Raw genomic sequence first — 16,996 nt, forward strand, 5'->3', positions numbered from 1 at the left:
ATATTTATATAAGAGTGTGGGGAAACAGATGTATGTGCATATATTTATAGGTTTAGTATTAAGGCAGCAGATGGACATTGGCCCTCCATTAAGCACTTACTCAATGCAAGAACACGTTGTTCTATTAAATTGATATTCCAGGATGCACACCTTCCTGACAGGATAGCTGAAGAAAAATGTGTGCATAAGAAAATGCGGTATTAGGTGCTCCAGTGGCGCAATTGGTTAGCTTGCGGTACTTAGAAAATGCGGTGAAGAAAGCTGATGGTGCCCGGCTAGCAAAAGATATGCATCTGGGGTCTTAAAGGCTTGAAGATAAACAAGTGGCCATCTAGCTCAGAAGCAACAAAGCCCACATGGAAGAAGCACACCAGCCTGTGTGACCATGAGCGGTCGAAGGATCAGGTATCAAGCATCAGGGAACAAAAAATCGTATCATTGTAAATGTGGGTGAGTGCAGAGTGGAGACTCAAAGCTCATTGGTAGCCAACCGGACACCACCTCACTGAAGGGTTGTGGGGAGGAGATGAACCAGGCAGGGTGCAGGGTAGCAACGTTGAAATATATAACTTTCCTCTAATTCTTAAATACTTCCTCCCCCGCACTATCGTGATCTCAATTCTACTTTACAAATCTGGCTAGACCAGAGGATGTACATTGGTAAAGATAGCAACTGGAAACATAGGGAATCCAGGACAAATGACTCCTTCAGGACCAGTGGTGAGAGTAGTGATGCCTGGAGGTTGGAGGGAATGTGGGGTAGGAAGTTGGGAACTGATTACAAGAATCTACGTATAGCCTCCTCCCCAGGGGATGGACAGCAGAGAAGAGGGCAGTGGGTGATGTCAGACAGTGTAACATATAACAAAATAATAATAATTTATGAATGATGAAGGGTTCATGAGGTAGGGGGAGTGGGGAGGGAGGGGGAAAACAAGCAGTTGATATTAAGGGCTCAAGCATAAGGTAAATGTTTTGAGAATGATGATGGCAACAAATGTACATATGCGCTTGACACAATGGATGTATATATGGATAGTGATAAGAATTGTATGAACCCCCAATAAAATGATTTAAAAACAAACAAACAAAAAACCCCAAACAAAAAGAAAATACCATGGTTTGGGTCCAGTGCATCTTAGGTGTGTTAGTTTGGATACTTTAGAGAAACAAATCCACAGAAGCGTATGTATAAGAGAGAGTTTTATATAAAGGGTAAGTGCACATTAAGAAAACATCCCGAGTCGTCTTTGCCGCCTGCTCAAGCTGGCGGCTCTGTGCGGTACCGTGCTTGTGTCCGGCTTGGCCAGCACCATGTGTGCTTCCCGTGACGATTGGCGCTGCGCGCTCCATGCACGAGTTTTCTGCCAAGGACATCGATGGGCGCCTGGTGAACCTGGACAAGTACAGGGGTTTTGTGTGCATCGTAACCAACGTAGCCTCCCAATGAGGCAAAACGGACGTAACTACACTCAGCTCGTCAACCTGCACGCCCGCTATGCTGAGTGCGGTTTGCGGATCCTCGCTTTCCCCTGCAACCAGTTTGGGAGGCAGGAGCCAGGGAGTAACGCCGAGATTAAAGAGTTCGCTGCCGGCTATAATGTCAAATTCGATATGTACAGCAAGGTCTGCGTGAAGGGCGACGACGCTCACCCGCTGTGGAAGTGGATGAAAGTCCAACCCAAGGGGCGGGGCATCCTGGGGAACGCCATCAAGCGGAACTTCAAATTCCTCGTGGACAAGAACGGCTGTGTGGTGAAGCGGTACGGCCCCATGGAGGAGCCCTTGGTGATCGAGAAGGACCTGCCCTGCTACCTCTAGTCCCACAAGCTCTGCCTCAACCCACTGCCCTGCGTTACCTGGACCCTTCCCCCTGGCACCCATGACGGCCTGCCTGCAAACCAGCCCGCTGGTGGGGCAGCCGCGAGAACCCAGCGTGCACCTTTGGCGGAGGAAGTCCCCAGGCGGCGCCAGCCCCTCTGCTTTGTGGGAATAAAACATTCAAATCGGCCTAAAAAAAAAAAAAAGAAAGAAAACATCCCAACCCCGTGCTGCCCAAGCCCATAAATCCAACATTAACCCATTAACCCATATGTCCAAAACCAATCTACAAAATTCTCCTCCATCTCACAAAACACACACTATCATGCTGACAGCAGGAGGAAAGCCGAATCAGTGAATATTTAAGCATCTCAGCGCTGGCAGGGGTCTCCACATGGCTGCTCCAACACCCAGGCTGCATCGGGGTAGGTTCATGTGGCTTCTCCTTGGGGATGTCTTGCAGGAAGTCAGCCTTGCCAGCTGAAGCAGGGAACTTCTAAGACAGCTACACCCTGGTCCAACCATCACAAAACAAGAGATCTGAGAACTCGAAAGGTGAGCTCCGGAGCTATTTATCCCTCCACCCTTCAATTAAATCTACAGATGTTTATCAGCCAGGTTGGCACAACAAGCTAACTCATGTCTTCACAGTGACATCTTTCATTTTTAACACCCATACCTCCTCTTCAGAATCTGGGTTGGTTTTCTGGCACTTCCCTGTCATTGTATTATTGCAACTGTTTTTAAATGATTTTGAACAAAACCTTTACTTATCTATGATATTTATGATATTTTTCAATACTTTCCACATGTCGTATTCCTTTGCTTTGGAATGGGTAAACACAACAGAAGACAACACACCTTCATCACTGTATTCGTTTGTTGAAACATCCCGGTTGTTACACCATGGATTTCTGGATCCTTCTTTTTGGCGAGGGCCTTCAATGCTACTTGCACTTCTTCCATCATTATTATCTGTTCTTCATCTTTTGCTGTCTCTTGAAAAGTTGAACACCAAGATAGCTAACGTTTTTTGTGCCGATATGGTCAATGAACACATGTGAGGTTAATTGAAGGGCAGAGAGATAAATGGCTCGGTGAGCCTCGCCTTTCTGGTCTCTCACTCTTTAATCATCGGACCAGTGTGTGGCTGCCTTGTTTGTTCTGTGCCTCGATTTGCAAGCAACACTACCTGTGGGACACCTAACCCGTGGACTGTGTCGCTGTAATTTGAGGTTACTTCAAGACTTGCTTTGCCACACCATTGGAATTTACATCTCTTGAGCTAGGGACCATCAGACCCTGTCATCTGACTGTTGGTGACCTACCTGTTTGGCTGACTGTTGGTGACCTACCTGTTTGGCTGACTGTTGGTGACCTACCTGCCTTGCTGTTTGCTACCTGTGGCCAGATAGCCTGAATTGCTCTACAGAGGACCACCCAGTGGTTCTCAAAACTTGAAGGACTGCTCATGTCTCAAAGCTGTCTCACAAAAGTGAGTTACACTGAGGTATTTGTTCTGCTTTATAGATTAATTGTTTATTTCTTATGTTATCTGTCTGTATATAAACATATAAAATTATTAGCATCTGGTTTTGTTTCTCTTGAGAACTCTAACATAAACATAGTCCAATTCGTTTTGCTACATTGTCTTTGTGCATCCCTCCCATCTTCTTTTAGGCCTCCTGTGTTCAATACCCATCCTGTAGAATCCTTCGCTATTGGAACTCATGCCTTGAATTTCTTCTTCAGTTCTTTCAGCTTGAGAAATGTCCAGTACGTTCTTACCTTTGGTTTTCTAATGCCAAGTCTTTGTGTATTTCATTAAAATACTTTTCTTTGTGAGCTACCTTTTGAACTCTTTCTTTAGGGTTTTATTTATTTATTTTTAATCATTTTTAGGGGCTCATACAACTCTTATCACAACCCATACATACATCAATTGTGTAAAGCACATTTGTACATTCATTGCCCTCATCATTCTCAAAACATTTGCTCTCCACCTAAGCCCCTGGCATCAGGTCCTCATTTCCCTTCCTTCCCTTCTCCCCACTCCCTCATGAACCCTTGATAATTTATAAATTATTATTTTGTCATATCTTGCCTCTTCTGTTCAATTTTTATCCCACCATTTCTTTCATTGGCTTTCGCTCTACTCCAAGAGCATGTTTCAGAGTTTCTTGTGACATCCATTTGGGTCTTTTTATCTTTTTTATAGATGTTTTTCATGACCTTTTGCTTTCTTCATGCATAATGCCTTGCTTCATACCACAGCCAATCTGATCTTTGGGCATTAGTGGTCATTGCAGCAAATCTATTTTTAAGTCATTTTATTGGAGGCTCATACAACTCTTATCACAATCCATACATCCATCCATTGTGTCAAGCACATTTGTACATTTGTTGCCATGATCATTCTCAAAACATTTGATTTCTACTTGAGCCCTTGGTATCAGCTCATTTTTCCCCTCCCTCCCCACTCCCCCCTCCTTCATGAACCCTTCATAACTCATAATTATTATTTTTTTCCTGTCTTACACTGACCAACATCTCCTTTCACCCACTTTTCTGTTGTCTGTCCCTCAGGAAGGGTGTTATACATAGATCCTTGTAATCAGTTCCTTTCTACACCACTTTCCCTCCACCCTCCCAGTATTGCCACTCTCACCACTGGTCTTGAAGAGTTCATCTGTCCTGGATCCCCTGTGCTTCCATTTCCTATCTGTACCAGTGTATGTCCTCTGGTCTAGCCCGATTTGTAAGGTGGAATTGGGATCATGATAGTGGGGGAGGGCATTAAAGAACTAGAGGAAAGTTGTGTGTTTCATTATTGCTACACTGGACCCTGACTGGCTTGTCTCCTCCCCACAATCCTTCTTTAAGTATATGTCCGGTTGTCTACAGATGGGCTTTGCGTCCCCACTCCATACTGCACATCATTCTCAATGATATAATTTTTGTTCTTTGATGCCTGATTCCTCACTCCATCAACACCTCATGATCACACAGGCTGGTGTACGTCTTCCATGTGGGCTTTGTTGCTTCTGAGCTTGATTGCTGCTTGTTTATTTTCAAGCCTTTAAGATAGATGGGCCCCATCAGGTTTCTTCACCACATTTGCTTATGCAATTGCTTTGTCTTCAGCTATCGTGTCAGGAAGGTGAGCATCGTGGAAGCAGCAAATCTATTTTTTATGATGATCTCTGAACTCAAGGTCATACTTTGGCTCAATTTATTTCAGCTCCAACTTGAACATAAATATGAGCAGCTGATGATCTGTTTCACAGTTGGTGCCTGGCTTTGTTCTGATTTATAATAGTCTCTTTCTATTAATTTAATTACTTATATTCCTGTGTAGTCCATCTCGTGAGGTCCCTGAGCACCATTTCTATTGTTAAAAAAAGTATTTGCAATAAATAAGTCATTGGTCTTGTAAAATTCTATTGTAGTCTCCAACATCATCTCCATCTCCAAGGCTTTATTTTACAGCTGCTGACTCTTCTTCTGTTTACAACTTTCCCACCCCAATGATCAGTACTTATCAATACATTTTGATTGCATATTTGTTCAATTTCAGATTACAGAAGTTGGTAAAAATCTTCAGTTGTCTCACCTTTACCTTTAGTGGTTGTGTATAAATTGAATACTAGTCATTAACTGGACTTTCTTGTATGTGGAAGGTTCTTATCCTATCACTGACAATGTTTTATTTCAGGATGAATCTCGAAATGTTCTTTTAAACAATGATTGAAGCATCATTCCTCTTCAATTTGTCATACCTGTCTGTAGATGTATGACTGTCTGATTAAAAATATTCATCCATTTCAGCTCGATAATGACTAGGAAATCTATCTTTCTTGTGTTCCATTTCATTTTTGATGACTTCTGATTTTATTTTATATCTTATAAGAAATGTTTCTTTCTTTTAAAAAATAATTTTATTGGGGGATCTTACTGCTCTTATAACATTCTATACATCACTTGTATCAAGCATATTTGTACATATGTTGCAATCATCATTTCCAAAACATTTTCTACTTGAGCCTGTAGAAGCTCCTCTTTTTCCCCTCCCTCCCCGACCCTCCTACCCTTGTGAATTCTCGATCAATTATATGTTGTTATTATTATTTCATATCTTACACCATCCATTGTCTCCCTTCACCCACATTCCTGTTATTCATTCCCTTGGGGGTGCTATATATCCAATCCTGTGAAGGGTTCCCCCTTCCTCACCTGATTTTTCTAGATTCATACTTCTTAACATTTCACCTTATTGGAAGTCTTCCTATTGGAAGTTCTCGGCTGTTTCTTCTCAGTTTAAGTCACGCTGCATCAGCAAAAGAACACCTTGGAAGCTCTAGGAAATTCACATCATTAAGGTTGACTCTACTTGAGGAGGAAGCTCTTCCCGTCATATCCTGAGTACCTTCCACGTCGAGGGTCTCATCTTCTGACAGTGTATCTGTCCACGTCGAGGGTCTCATCTTCTGACAGTGTATCTGTCCACGTCGAGGGTCTCATCTTCTGACAGTGTATCTGTCCACGTCGAGGGTCTCATCTTCTGACAGTGTATCTGTCCACGTCGAGGGTCTCATCTTCTGACAGTGTATCTGTCCACGTCGAGGGTCTCATCTTCTGACAGTGTATCTGTCCACGTCGAGGGTCTCATCTTCTGACAGTGTATCTGTCCACGTCAAGGGTCTCATCTTCTGACAGTGTATCTGTCCACGTCGAGGGTCTCATCTTCTGACAGTGTATCTGTCCACGTCGAGGGTCTCATCTTCTGACAGTGTATCTGTCCACCTCGAGGGTCTCATCTTCTGACAGTGTATCTGTCCACGTCGAGGGTCTCATCTTCTGACAGTGTATCTGTCCACGTCGAGGGTCTCATCTTCTGACAGTGTATCTGGCAATGTTCTGGGACTATTCATTAAGTTTTCAATTTAGGGATTAGTGACTGAAAACCTGGTGAATAACCCGATAGAATTTTGTAAGACCAGAACCTTACTCATTGCAAATAGGTTTTCACTCCCAACAATATAAATATTGACTCTACATAGAGAAGGAAGCGTGGTGTAGTGGTTACACGTTGGGCTGCGATCTGTATGGTTGGCAGTTTGAAACCAGCCGCAGCTCTGTGGGAGAAAGACTGGGCTTTCTACTCTCGTGAACAGTTAGTCTCAGAAACCCCCAGCGGTTGCTATGAGTTAGCATTGACTCAAAGGCAGTGAGTAGACATAGGGGGCTCACCTTCCTTTTTTCTACTCTGTCTTAGTCTGGAAGCTCCACTGAAACTTGTCCACCATGTGTGGTGCTGCTGGCATTTGGAATACCAGTGGCGAAGCTTCCAGCCTTCCAGCAATACACAAACCACTCCAGCATGACAAGTGATGGTAGTTTCCAAATGAAAACTGTTTGGAGTTAGAGTTAACAATAATTTCTCTGGGTAGTTTTGAATCCACATAGCAGCTGCTGTCCAGTAGACTCTGATTCCTAACTCGCCCGCATGTTGTAGCGTCGAACCGGACTCCGAAGGGTTTTCAAAGTTGTTGTGTTTCAGAAGCAGATTTTTCCGGTCTTTCTTCTGAGGTACTTCTGAAGGAGTTTGTGCCACCAATCTTTTGATTAGTTGTGTAGCACTTAACCATTCGGGCCACCCAGGGACTCCAGAATCCACTATAATGCACCAAATATGAAAATATGACTTTAGATAATTTGGAAATTCAGCAAACACTTTACTGAGTGCCCAAGATTCACCTACACTCAGACAACATTCTGATTAAACTGGTCAAAATTGACCAATGATGTCCTCTACCCAGGCCTTTGAACCTGCTCTTCTGGTATGACCCCTAATGATAATTTGCACTTTCACTCCAGATATACAGAATCAGAACCTACAGTTGAAAAAGATCCCCTTGTGATTGTCATAAATTCCCCAGGGGATACTTAGATAAGTGTGCATACATAAGGTGATCCTATTGCGGTGCATATTCTGATTCAGCATACCTTGGGTAGAAATACAGATTACCAGCAGGGGGCTGAACTGGAATGGATGAGTCTGAAGCCCGGACTCCTGATCATATTCTCTTCGTGCCCTCTTCAGGGAACAAGGTACTTAAGGCACGACAGGATATTGGTTTACTCTGAAGTTAAGATACGAGGGGGTACCCCCCCAAAAAAACCCTGGATTTTTCAAAGTTATGTATTAATTTCTTTTTTACAAAACAGTATCACCTTCACAGTACTCTCCATTACACTCAATACATTTGTCAAATCTGTGATTCCATTCGAAGAAACATTTTTCAAACTCATCTATTGGGTTGGCTGACAGCACCTCCCTCATTTTTATCTTCACCTTTTCTACATTGTCAAATCACTGTCCTTTCATGTCCCTCTTTATATGTGGAAACAAAAAGAAGTTGTAGGGAGCAAGGTTAGGTGATTATGGTGTGTGGGGCAAGAGAAGTATACTGGTCTTTTTTGGGTCAAAAACTGGCACATTGAGATGGCTGTGTGAGCAGGTGCATTGTCATGGTGGCAAAAACATTACCCATCTGCCACTAATCAGGTCTTTTTTTTGCCACACACTGTTTTGCAATCTTTTTAGAACCTCTACATAGAAAGCTTGATTAACAGTCTGACCTGGTGGAACAAACTCCAAATGCACTACAAGTCAATGTTTCTGTACTCCCAGAAAGTTGACAGATGTCCACAATGAAGTTTGTTATCAATCACCATTTCACCTTTTTAAAAGCTAGACAACTACTGGTACACTTGAGTGTTTCCCATAATGCTATCCTTGTGAGCTGTGTTCAACATCACAACAGTCTCTGCAGCATTTTTCCTTAGCAAGAAACAAAATTTCACAGCTTCATACTGTTCTCTTAAACCAGCCATCACAAAACATGAGGTTTGAGCACAATTGCTTTTACGACAAAATTCACTGTGACCAGAAAGAACATTCTCAGGCAATGCCACTGGGTGCGCTAACCCAGAGCAAGATGCTTGATGCTCGCCTAGTGGGAAAAATGCGTTACTATGAAAGTGCCCCTCCACCCAGGACAATTCCATTTTCTTTTGGTACCCCCTTGTGGTCCGTCCTTTATATGAGACAAGAATCCGACTTTTCCATTCTTGGAAGAACAGCCAGACTGCTCCTTAGGTAAGGATAGGGATACTTTGTTTCACCTCTGTAAACATATTGTCGAGAGACCAGTCTCTGAAATAGGACCTCACGCTTGATAAAGTGAAAGGGCAGCAAAACAGAGGAAGAACTTTGACAAGATGGATTGACACAGTTACATCAAGCATGGCCTCAAGCCTAAGCACACTTGTGGGGCTGGCAGAGGACCGATCAGTGTTTTGTTCTGTTGGATGTACAGTCACTACGGTTGGAGAGCACTCAGTGGCACCCAACAACAATGACAGTCCTATCATTAGCCTTAAAAAAAACCCAAAACAATGACAGTGCATCTGTGTTAATCCTCTTTTCAGTGCACTCTGTCTGAGATTCTAGGCTGCTCACACTCTTGGTTAATGCTCGGACGGTTTCACTGGAAGCTTAATTCACATAGCAGCTCAGCACTTGGATTTGGGGCATTTACCGTCAACTATGGCCTTCTGTGAGCCAGGTGCTCAGAATTTAAGCTCTAATATGATTACCTGCTCTGATCTTGGATTTTACTATATAAAATGACTGTGACACACAGGACAGCATGCTTCTTTCATGTGGACTTAGCTGACACCTCACTTGGATGGCTGCTTGTGTTAAGACGAATCTTTTAGACCTCAGACACTCTTGGAACTGATGGTTGGGCACCATTTGACTTCTTCACTACACTTTGCTACAGTGTCCATGTCCTCAGCGATCTCTTCTTGAAAGCAAGTATTGATTAGGGCCACATCATAAGAACTAATTGTTTTTAGATTAGGGATTCTGATAAAGGACATGGTTATTCATATGTCTAGAGTTTATATATGTCCCTGGTCCCTTTAAAGATAGCATTATCACTTTATTGGAGAATATTATAAATAATTCTCATGGGGCACAAGGTATTTTATTAACAATATCATAAATTTAGTCAATGGTATAAAATTTAAAATTCTACTGAGAAAAGGAAAGTATGTATAAAATAGCTTTTTTAGACTAAACTATATGGATTGATGACTTGTTCAGGTTTCCGATTTGAATGACTGAACACTAAGCAAACAATGAAGTTGGAGATGGGGCAACTTTTTCAGTAATGCTCATTCATTAACAATGCCTGTTGACCTAAGGCATGACAAAAATCAAGGAGATTATGAATAGCATGTCACTTTATCAGAAGAGGCCCCTCCTCAACCAGGGTCTGTTTCTCATGGTGGGGCAGAGGGAGAACACCCATCAGCTCCTGCATATAGTATTGTTCCACACTCACAATAACTCTGAAGATCTCTCATGGGAGAATATGCCGTGTATTATGTTCCTAATCAGGCACTTTTGATTAGTTTATATCCAGCCCTTGGTGGCCCAGGCCATGTTATAGACAATCAGGACTTCAGACTGCCCCTTTGAGGTGCACAACATTCTTCGTAGGTCACACCAGAAGATTCATATTTGGAAACCCCAGACTTTACCTTAAACACACCTGTAATAGATTAAAGGAACTGAAATACTCCCTTGGACTTAAGGCTGAAGCACTCTAGTGTGAGAAGAAGCAGATGGCTACTATCCTAAGGTTGTGATTCAGTAGTCATTTGACTTTGGTTCAAATCTCCTGCTTTGACGGTGTCTAATAATTGGCAAATTAAGACCACCCTATATTTGCTGTTTGCAGTTCTACTCCTTAATGGCTGTTTCATCATCAGCTTCAGCATCTTCTGCTTTCAATATCTATAAAACAGGATAATATCCACCACTTAGGAATGTGGTCAGTGAAGCTAAAAATGAAATAATTTATATAAAATGTCTACCATAGAGCCTGATATGTCTTATAGAAATGGAAATGTCTTAATTCTCTCATCCATCAAATACTTATAAGATATGGAAGAACATTGAATGCATGACAAAACAATACTCCTGTCCACCCTTTCCCTCCCCTACGGCTCTTCATCTCTCTACAGTGAGCGATCTGGACTCAATTCACAAATTAATTCTTGCCACCAGCCCCTGCCTGCCACAACATTTACTTTTGGTCCTGAATGCTGCTATTTTTCAGCATACTCCACAGAACTGGCATTGATTCTATATAAGCTAATCCTTGAAAGGTAGGATTCCAAAAATAAAATTACACCTGTTAGGAACCATATCATCACCAATGTTTTGTGGCCTTGGGGAAGGTTTTTGCTTGCCTTCAGTGACCCTAGATGACAGAAGAGGACTGCTCCATGGGATTTCCATGGCTGTCATCCTTATGGAAGCAGATTGCCTCCATTCTCGCTTATGGCCTCTAACCCACCGACCTTTTGGGAAGCAAGGAAGGAGCGCTTAACTTGAAGGGATTTTTGGTTTGGAATATTCTGTTTTTACATTTATAATAACAGAGGGTTTATCTCAAGCAAATGACACATTTTCTTCACATTAAAAGACCGATTCTTACGTATCATTCTCAGTGCATTTGTTAGAGTGCATTTTGGAGAAAACCTTTTCCAACAATGGAGTCAGTTGCCAGGGTGTTTATATTTCTTCCTAATGAAAACACTCAGGACTTTGCCTTGGCTATTTCGCTCGTATTCTCCTGCCAGGACTATACTTTGGAGAGACCATTTTATTTTCATTTTAAGTGCTTTGTGTTTTAGGGAATTGAGTTTTATTTTGCTCTGATTTGCTTTAAGAGTGGATGCTGGTGGGTATATATTTTACTTTCTACTAACCAATCTGCCTTCTTTCCTCCCACTTCTATTTTTCCTTCCTTATCAATATCTTCTCCAAAGATTCATTTCTCAAATGAATGAATGATGCCAAGATGCTTTTCAAGCACTCAGTAAGAATCAGAACTTCCCAAACTCTAAGTATGTCTCCTGGTATTTAAAGATAGGGGGAAGTCAGGTAGTGGGATCTAGTGCCACAAGTCCTGGTCAAGCTCTCCAGCAGTTGATTGAATGGTCAATACATTGAGACATGCAAGTCAATTGTTTCATAACACCTAAGCCCTTGATTTACTTTGCAGGGGTCTAGATCAACCATTTTGCTTTAATACCTGAATTCTTCTGCAATGCATTGTTTTTCTATTACTAGCTATGACTGTAGATGCAAACAGTAAGAAGAAAAAATTATCTAATAGGTATAACTGTAAGATACTTTAAAATCTCTGTAAAAAGTAGAATCTGTAGTCTAGATGACTAGGCTCTTTGTATGAAAATCTTGGATTGCTCTTTTTTATTGCTTTGACTGATTTATTTGGTCAATTTCCTATCAATTTGATCAGGTGAGCAATTTCTCTCTCTCTCTTTGTATCTATCTATCTACCTATCTATCTACACATCATTGAATTTATCCAAAGGTTTGCTTAGAATGGTCACTATAGTGCTACATTTATTTATTTATTCATTCATCCAACACATGTTAATAGCCCATCCACTATTATAGGTGTTCTCAGAACTGGGGATACAACAGAGAATAGACCAGAACCTTGTCCCTGCCCTCAAGGGGTCACAGTCTAATGGAGAGACAATAAGTAAAAAAAGCAAACAATCTATATGAGGATTCCCAGCAAATAAAAGGACTCTAATGAATAAGAACACCAAAAGTATTGGGTGATGAAGGAGGGCCTGTCTATGGAGGCGCCATTGGAGGCGTGTGTGGCAAACCCCGTATGTTGGTGTCTGCTACCCTGTTTTGAGTGAAGGCCTTGAACTTTTTAAATGAACTTCTCTGCGTTGTGCCTGGCCCAAGCCATGTTATTTTCAATTGCCTCATATACATATGAAAGTTGGATGTAGAATAAAGAAGGCCAAAGAAGAATCGATTCATTTGAGTTGTGGGGCTGGAGAAGAATATTGAAAGTACCATGGACACACCAACGTGCCTTGGAATAAGGAAGGCCAGAGTGCACCTTAGAGGCAAGATGGCAAGACTTTATCTGACATTCTTTGGACATGTAGTCAGGAGAGACCGGTCTCTGGAGAACGACATCATGCTTGGTAAAGTAGAGGGGCGGCGGATCAAAGAAAGGCCCTTGACAAGATGGATTGACACGGTGACTGCAAAGATGAGCTCAAACACAAGCGCATTTGTGAAGGTGGGTCGGGGCTCGGCAGTGTTTCGTTCTGTTTTGTGTGAGGTCACTATGGGTTGGAGCCGACTTGATGGCACCTCTCAACAATCCGAAAGGACCACCTTTACGTTGGCATACTCCTGCTGCTTCTGATAGCTTTCACTTCCATGGGATTTTGACAAAATGAAGTAGCTGGTATAGAGGAAGAGATGCCCCGTGCCCCTAACACCACATAGGACATTTATGACTTCTTCTTTGTTTATTCTAACACGTCTTCTCCAATGTTCTCTGTTAGTGATTTAAGAGCTCGTTTTATTTCTCCACCCAATACTGGCCGTTGTAAACAGAATCTAAGCAAGTGCTCAGATCCCTTTCAGGATGTAGAGATGAAACAATCATATTACAAATAACGTATTTCTTCCTCTCAAATCCACTTCTCAAAAAACAGTTTTGTGAAATCACTGAAACATTGTTCCCCAAAAAGCAAATGTCTTTGAGATTCCTGGGGTTCCAGCCATGACATATGTCTGGGGCGTGTTTTTGGTTTCTTTTCAAAGGATTTTCCCCTCTAACTGAAACCATCTCAATGAAATAATTGAAACAGTTGGGACTTTTCCATGATTTGTTTAGTTGAACGGAAGATGCTAATTGAACTTAGGAGTTTTTCCACGAGAAGATCATGGTTGTATGAGTACATCATTGTCTATGTGTGCAAAGATTCAACATTCCTACAGGAGCAAGACACTGGTCAGAGTGTGTATACCAGAGCAACTTCCCTCCAAATCCCATGCTGTTCATCAGAAACACTAATATTCATTAGGGTTCTGCACGTGCCAAACATTGTTATAAAAAGTTTTCCTTCGTGGGTTGGAAAGGGGGAACTGATTACAAGGATCCACATGTGACCTCCTCCCTGGGAGAGGGACGGTAGAGAAGGGGGTGAAGGGAGACTCCGGAAAGGGCGAGATATGACAAAATAACAATGTATAAATTACCAAGGGCACATGAGGGAGGGGGTAGCGGGGAGGGAGGGGAAAAAAAAAGAGGACCTGATGCAAAGGGCTTAAGTGGAGAGCAAATGCCCTGAGAATGATTGGGGCAGGGAATGTATGGATGTGCTTTATACAATTGATGTATGTATATGTATGGATTGTGATAAGAGTTGTTGTATGAGCCCCTAATAAAATGTAAAAAAAGAAAAGAGGAGAAAAAAAAGAAAATGATTAGGGCAAAGAATGTACAGATGTGCTTTATACAATTGATGTATGTATATGTATGGACTGTGATAAGAGTTGTATGAGCCCCTAATAAAATGTTTTTTAAAATTTTCTTTCTTTTAACTTCCATTTTCTGTTCACAGCATCTCTGTGATTTGCCTTATTGAGAAACAGAGTCACAGAGAAGTTTACCATCTCAAGATGGTTACAGAGAAGCACACATCTCCAGATGACCCAGCTCCAAGGTGGAAGATCCAGTATTGAATCCCAGGCAGACTGGGTGTAGACCCCCCCCCCTCCCTCTTATGCTCTAACTTGTACTGCCCTTCCCTGGCAATCAAGGAGTATCAGCAAGGGGTGGCTTGCCTTCGCCAGCATGTCCAGGTGTGACATCACAGGAAGTTAATGGCCTAGCATCTCTGCTGATGGTTTTGGTGGCCCATTCTGATGGATGGGCACCCAAACTATGCATATTAATTTTTAAGTACGTTGTGTCTGTGGCAGCTTTAATGAATTCCTTTCATCTCCAAGTACTGGATGCAAGTCCTGTATCTCATGTATACTATTTAGCTGCAGCAGATTGTAACGTACAGCAAGCTGTGAGTGCTCTTTGTTTTCTTTAAAGATGAACTATTTCAACCAACTTATCTCCTCGATGAGGAAAACAGATCTCATATATATGAGAAGAGGTCTTCCGACTCGCTTAGCTGGAGCCTTGGTTTGGAACCCGACTTTCCTCTCCAAGAGGCCTCATTTCCGGCCCAATGTGCCCATTGTCTTCCTGTCAATTGCTTACATGGTCTATGGCAGGGGCCAGCCAACTTTCGAGACAGAAGACCAAATTCTCCCTGGCAACAATTAAAAAAATATTCTAGAGACATAAATGTCCTTTTACAAACAAATGAAATCACCTGTATAAGAATAATGTTCTTTAAAATGTCCAGTTTTATTTCAGAGTAACATATATGTACTGAAAGAGTTGCATATGGCTCCTGAGCCAGTTTGTCAACCCCTGGTCTATAGCATCAGGGAAGCCCAGAAGACAGACAAAAGGGGGAGAATTCTATGATATTGTATTTCATCCAAGCATCTTGAGATATTGCCCAAATCATTGATTTCTAGGAAGTTCTCCCTGATCCTAATGATCACCCTTACCCAGTCTCCTGTGAAAACAATATCCTCTTGTATGTGTGTATACATATGTGTACATATAATTGTTGTTGTTAGGTGCTGTTGGGTTGATCCCGATGCATAGTGACTTGATGTACAATCGAACGAAACACTACCCAGTCCTGTTTCAAACTCACAATCGTTAGGTTTGAGCTCACTGTTGCAGCTGCTGTCATCCATCTCGTTGAGGGTCTTCATGTCCAAATTAGATGAGACGAAATCTTGCCATCTTAGTTTCCAAGTAGCATCCTGGCTATACTTCCTCCAAAACAGAGATGTGTTTGCTCTTCCTGCAGCCTGAGGTTCTTTCAGGATTCTTCACCAGCACCGTCATTCAAGTGCATCACATTTTCGTCCATCTTCCTGATTCATTGTCTAACTTTCACATGCTTATGAGATAACTGAAGATGCCATGACTTGGGTCAGGAGCACCTTAATTCATAAAGTTCCATCTTTACTCTGTAACACTTTAAAGAGATCTTGGTAGCAAATTTGCCCAATGCAATACACTTCCTGTTTGTTGGAATACTGCTCCTATGAGCATTGATTGTGAATCCAAGTAAAATGAAATCCTTGCTAAGTTCAGTCTTTGCTCCATTTAGCATGAGAAGGTCTATTAGTCCATATGTAAGGATTTTTATTTTCTTTACATTGAGTTGTAATCTATACTAAAGGCTATGTTTTTAAAAATCTTCATCAGTATTTCAAGTTCGCCTGTATATCCCAAGTTGTTAATGACCTTCTTCCATTCCTGATGTCACATTCTTCTGTATATAGTTCAGCCTTTCAGATTTGCTAAGCATGCATATTGTGTAAGTGTGGTGAAAGGATATAGTTCTGACACACCTTTCTTGATTTGAAACCATACAGTAGCCCCTCGTTCTGTTTCAGTAATTGCCTTTTGAATAGATTCCACATGAGCACTGAGATAGTTAAGGTTTATTGTGCCAACCTGACCGATAAACACACGTGGGGTTAATTGAAGGGAGGAGAGATAAATGGCTCAATGAGCCTCACCTTTCTAGTTCTTGGGTCTCTTGTTCTGATGGTCAGACCAGTGTGCAGCTGCCTTAGCCAGTTCCCTGCTTCAGCTGGCAAGGCTTATTTCCTGTGAGACATCCTTGAGGAGAAGCCACATGGGCCTACCCTGATGTAGCTCTGGGTGCTAGAGCAGCCACGTGGAGACACCTGCCAGCGCTGAGATGCTTACATGCTCACTGATTTGGCTTTCCTCCTGCAGTTGGTGTCATTGCGTGTGTTTTGTGACATTGAGGATGACTTTGTAGATTGGTGTTGGACATATGGGCTAATGTTGGACTTATCGGCTTGGACAACACTGGATTGGGATGCTTTCTTAAAATACACTTACCCTTTATATAAAACTCTCTCGTATATACATGAGTTTTCTGGATTTGTTTCTCTTATGCACCCAGACTAACACAAGAACTATTAAGTATCCTGCAATCCCGATTCTTTGCAATCTTTTTTTAAAAAACATTTTATTAGGGGCTCATACAACTCTTATCACAATCCATACATATATATACATCAATTGTATAAAGCACATCTGTACATTCTTTGCCCTAATCATTT

At 41.9% G+C, this 16,996-nt stretch overlaps 1 pseudogene; it reads left to right on the forward strand.

The window, feature by feature from the left end:
• The first annotated feature begins 287 nt into the window (after positions 1–287).
• On the forward strand, positions 288–1,932 carry LOC142440824 (phospholipid hydroperoxide glutathione peroxidase-like; annotated as a pseudogene).
• The last annotated feature ends 15,064 nt before the right edge of the window (positions 1,933–16,996 follow it).

Source organism: Tenrec ecaudatus, chromosome 2, assembly GCF_050624435.1.
Source record: "Tenrec ecaudatus isolate mTenEca1 chromosome 2, mTenEca1.hap1, whole genome shotgun sequence".
Classification (NCBI taxonomy): Eukaryota; Metazoa; Chordata; class Mammalia; order Afrosoricida; family Tenrecidae; genus Tenrec; species Tenrec ecaudatus.